Here is a 6,000-nt window from a genome sequence, read left to right as displayed (position 1 = left end):
CGGTATGCTTTGCCATATTCGATTAACCTAAACTTTCCTTCAGATTCTACATTGACATTTTGTAAGTAGGACAATGATCATTCAGCTTCTGCCCGTGTGGCAGTTAAAACATGTCAGAATCATGGGATTCATAACAAGCTCGAGAATGTTTTAATCTTCAAAGCTTTATAAATTTTCCTGATTTTCTTAGGTTATGGGTTTCACTAACAAGGTATTCATACTTTTATTTAAGTGCACAAGCAGTCGCTGCAATTGCTGAATACTGGTAGTTTGACCCAAGTTTGAATCTTCAGTATTCAATATCTTGGGCCATCACACTGTCGTGCTGCCTAAAGTTATTACTGCTTCATATAATAACAATCTCACTTGACTATGTTACCCACTTTCTCAAAACTAGTATATCAACTAAAGTCTCTTTAAAGACTCTCACTATAACAGAGATTTAAAAAGATCTTTAGAATACAAATAGATTTGTCAATGTCTGGCAACAATTCATGAACTTTTGATGCAAAGCATTTACGACTTATTTCAGATACAACATTTTGAGAAGTGTTTCATCTGCCTTTTTCATACATATCACTGCATCATTCAGAAGAAAATGATGTTGTCATGTTTAATTTTATCAAGCCTGATGAAAAGTCTAGAATACTGGAACTACTAGTTTTTTCCCACATCTGTTATAAGGAGAAATAATTCCAATGATATCCTGGAATTGAAGATATCCTATCGTATATATTAATTTGTCAACAGCATAGGTTATTTCAGAAATGGAAATGAAAATATTGCTTTTTCCATTCTCACTTTGGATATTCTAAGTTGCACTAATGTATACAGCATTGAATTATGTCCATTTTAAGGTAAATTTGCAGAAGATTATTTCCTAAAAGTTTAAAACGTCTTTTCAGAGATGGACTTTCTTCTTTCCAAAGTGAAATTGTGTCGATACAAATCATTTGAACTGATTATGGCATGGCATCTAGTCATCACTTTGGCATTCATGCTTGTCACATTATTTTATGGTGACAATTATTTTGCTATTTATTTTTTAAGTGTTTTTAGTGTGTTATTGAAAATATTTGTTATACAGTCAAAATCTTTAATCCCGACGTCCATAATCCGGACCTCAAAGCTGCAAACTTTCTGCGCATGCGTAAAGGTATTATGTGCATTTATTATTAATTTATGCTTTATTTATTATTATTTATTATTTTAACTGAAATCTTCTACCCTTGGTGTATTTATGTTTATCGTACAGTAATATGTTCTATATGCAGTTCATCATGGATAAATAGATATTCCATGCATTCTTGAGATTGCTGACAACATACGGGTAACACTATTCAGCAATTATATCCCTAATTACTGATAAAGTGTTCTCATCAAGCTCTTTTACACTACATCGGATGGCGTTAGAATCCCTTCTAATATTCTCCACAGGAAACGGCCAAAAATAAAATACTTTTACTTTCCATGCACTATTACTTATTCTGAAACTGGTCTCACATCCATGGCAACCATCTTATTTAAGAAGACTCAAATTATGTTTTACATGGATGTTATAAGGATTGCAGTTTTAAGACTTCAATGCAGGACATTTTTTTGCTATGATCAGAGCAAATTGATGTATAATTAGCGTTCCAAGTAGTAGTAATATTTAAATTAATAAAATGTTTTTGAAGTACTTGCATAGTAAAAATGCTAAAATTTATTATTCTGTTATTATATTAAACTTAAATATGCAATAAATACTTCATCTATAAATTAAAATTTTAGATAATAAACAATAGAAAAGGATTATTTAATCCATTCAGGGGAATTTATTGCAATTCAGTCACTTGCCCATGTATCTCAGAAGTGGTAATGGAATGGAAATAATGCAAATACAGTACAATGTCTTTAATCCGAACGTCCATAATCCGGAATGTTCTATAATCCGCACCTCAAAGCGCAAACTTTCTGATGCGCATAATACGTTTATGCATGCGCATTTAATGTATAACGGATGGTATAAGCTAAAATTATCTATTTCAGTTAATGTTGCAGATTGTGTTGTTTCTTCATCTTCTAATTGGATCCGGCTTTTTATTTTTTGCAGACTGTTAGAGCAATTTTATAAAAAGTAAGCTTGAACTTTCGATTATGTCAAAAAAAGTTTCCGATTCTGGAGCTGCCAAAGGATCTACAAAGCTAAAGCATGTTTCGATGTCCATCAAACAAAAAGTGGAATTGCTGCAAAAAATGGATAAAGGCATATCCTTTGTTTCTCTAACGATTCCGCAATCTGTTTATCAATTTCACGCTACTCTGCGGGGGAGGGGAACGTCGCGGCGCGCAATTAACTGGAAGTTGATTTGTCAGCACTATCCTCACCTTCAGAGCAGATGTTTTTATTTTATTCGGCTTATAATTCCTTACTAAGTGCAGTATTTCATCTCGATGTGTTCCGTCTTTGATATGATTTAAATCAAATTCCTCGTCATTATAAATATCACGAATACACATGAAATAGTTTTCTGGTTGCAATTTTCTAGTTTCGACTATGCGTAATGTATGCGAGACGCATGCGCGCGTTAAAAGAAATGTTTAATAAAGTAAACAAATAAATATTAAGCTTTTTTTTAAATTTTGATGCACTTTAGATCATAATTGCTCTTTATTTCATAAATTACAGTTTCGTATTTTTAATTTTATAATTTCTGCATGCCATGTTACCAGATTTTAATTGATGATCTATAATCTGGAAAAACCCCTAATCCGGAATCGCCGAAGTCTCGACGAGTCCGGATTAAAGACTTTTGACTGTATATAGATTTACAAAACTGTGAATTGAACAGAGATATGAAAGTAAAGCAGCAATTATTTTTCCACTTCTCAACTTTGTTTTTATAAAGGAATAATAATAAGTTCAACACAGATTTAAGCAAAGACTTTATTTCCATTTTTGTTATATCTTACTCTAAATTATTTTCGATCTGAGCCTATCTATTTGATTGTGTTAGCATCAAACTGAATGTTTGTACATATCTATAAAAGACAAGGATCCTTTTCCTGTAGCATAAGAGGTCTCCGGCAATTTCCTTACCGGGACAGATTTTTGGAAAAAAAAAGTCTTTTACAGGACCACACTAATTTACTAAAAGAGATATGAAGTATGCTAAGCCTAAGTATTTCTAAATGCACTTTAATTAATATGCTTTATCATGCTTAACCGATTAATATTATGGCTTTTCCTGCTAACTTAAATTTTATTATCTAAACTTAAATTAAATTTATCTGCTAACTTAAATTAATTAAATATCATGTTTAACCGGTATTTTTTATATTGTATCTTTTCCTGCTAACTTAAATTTATACACGTTTAATATGCTTTAAATGTCATAGTTAACCTGTTTATTTTACTTATGCATGCCAAGTAGCTTATAACTTGACTGTACACCACTAAAATCATGGCTTCCATACGATAAATATCTTGCAACTTAACTATACACCTCTAAAATCATGGCTGATTAGCCGCTGGTGAGCTTGGTGAGTAAATATGCACCGCCGCCAACGGGTCCTATGCGGAAGGAAACCAATAACATGCATTGGTCATACTAGTTTTATTCAATAATTGATTGTAACGAAATACCTATCAGATATCAGATAAATATGTTTACATACAGAATTGTGAAGGCATCTGTTAGCACCAAGGCCAACTTAAACTCAAGGCCTGCCAGTGTGAAAATATTCTTTTGTGTTTTCGGTGGCCTCGGTGAAATTTCTACTGACCGCAAGATGTCGCTACTATTCCGCTATGCTTTGCGACGTTAACAATGAGCAGAATGGTAACCGAGACAAATATTTATTTGTTATATGCAAATTTAAAAAGGATTAATCTGTAGTAGTCAGAAATTATACATTTCTTTTTAATAAAAATATTTTTATGTAGAAAGAAAGCATGAAATTTCAAGTTATCCCATTTTTCTTTTTTCATATATAACCGTCAGCTACTTGGTTCTGATTTTAATTCCTGCTTGCATCTAGATATATGCTATTTTTAACTGAACTTATTAGAGTTACCTATTCTAATTTAAGGGTTTTTTAGAGCACATGTTTTTACTTTTGAATTATTTATATAGTACGAAGTTAGCAGGTAGCTTCAGAACATAAACTATTTCAGTTATATAAGTTTTCATGGTATTAATATCAACTGTCCTGTGCAACAAAATAATTTGGAGCCGCTATAAAATATGTAATTATAAGATTAATAAATGATGATCTAAAATTTTTTAATATATAAGAGAAGAAGTATTTCTAAAAGAGAATCAATATTTACAACAATTTTGCTCAACGTTTTAACTGCAATTCAACTGCATCTTTGAACTGAAGAGAGAGTCTGTCTGTGACTTGTGAACCATGTGTTGGATTGTGCGTGTGGAGTTTGTGTCAATAAAACTCTTGCATTATTTAATTTAGTTTTTGCTGATTTATTTTACTGCATCAGGATCATTATCAATATTGGTTTAATGACTAAAATAATTTCCCTCCGGACATGCACATTAATAACCCGGACATGTCTAAATATAAATGAATGTGTCAGAGATATATGCAAATGTGTCAAGGATGATATCAGGGATAAATGAATGTGTCAGAGATACAGTCAAAAGTCGTTAATTCGGACACCCATAATCCGGACCTCAAAGCTACAAACTTTCTGCCGTAAGACCTTTACGGCTGCGAATATGCATGTGCGCATGCGCAAAATACGTTTACGCATGCGCGTTTAATGTATAACGGACGGTATAAGCTAAGCTAAAATTATCTAATTCAGTTAATGTTGCAGATTGCGTTGTTCCTTAATCTTTGAATTCGATCCGGCTTATTATTTTTTGCAGATAGTTAGAGCACTTTTATGAAAGTAAGCTTGAACTTTCGATTATGTCAAATAGAATTTCCGATATATATTTACTAATATGTAAAGGATCTACACAGCGAAAGTATGTTTCGAAGTCCATTAAATAAAAGTGGAATTGCTGCAAAAAAATGACCTAACATTCCTAAATCTGTTTATCAATTTCGCGCTGCTCTGCGGCGAAGGGGGGGGAATGCCGCGGCGCGCAATGAATTGCAAGTTGATCTGTCAGCATTATCCTTATCTTCAGGGCAGATGTTTTCATATTATTTGACTTATAATTCCTTCCTAAATGTAGTATTTCATCTCGATGTATTCCGTCTTTGATATGATTTAAATCAAATTCCTCGTCATTATAATTTGCTTCCGATAGTGAAGAAAGTCACACAGAGGTTATTGAAAACGAAAAAATTTCGATTGACAAATTAGTCGGTATTCTCGACACAGCAATTATAGGACTTGAACAGGGGAACTTTGTAACTGAACAAGAAATTATGTCTGTTTATAGAATTAAAGAGAAAGTATTATCACATAAAACGAAGCAAATTAAACAACTTACATTGAAATAAATGTTTAATACAGTAAACAAATAAATATTAAGTTTTTTTTTTGTAAATTTTTATACCCTTTAGATCATAATTGTTCTTTATTTCATAAATTACGGTTTCATATTTTTAATTTTATAATTTCTACATGCCATCTTACCAGATTTAAATTGATGATCTATAATATGGAATCGCCTTAGCGAATATTCTTAAATCTTTGAGAAACTTCGCCAGCCTTTATAAACGAGCATAATAGCGTTTTATTTCCTGTTTTGTTTGTTCTTATATTTGCCGCCCATTGTGGCCATTAAGCTTGACTTAAATTTCTTATATGGTATTCTGCCGTGTTTGTGCAGTGGAAGACGTAGTGGTGTGGATCTCCCACCTCTCCACATTGACATCTTTGTGTGTCACTCAGGTTGAATCTATGCAGATAGGTCAGGAAAGAGCCATGAGCTGTATAAAACTGTGTGTGACTGCCACTATTGCAGTTTAAAATGTATTAATCTATTTGTTAACCTTGATTTTGGCGCAAAAGTCTGCAGAATGCTTCGTAGTTTTTAA

Source organism: Stegodyphus dumicola, chromosome 11 (genome assembly GCF_044657685.1).
Source record: "Stegodyphus dumicola isolate Sdum_Otavi_A_Nest chromosome 11, ASM4465768v1".
Classification (NCBI taxonomy): domain Eukaryota; kingdom Metazoa; phylum Arthropoda; class Arachnida; order Araneae; family Eresidae; genus Stegodyphus; species Stegodyphus dumicola.
This window is presented reverse-complemented; position numbering follows the sequence as displayed.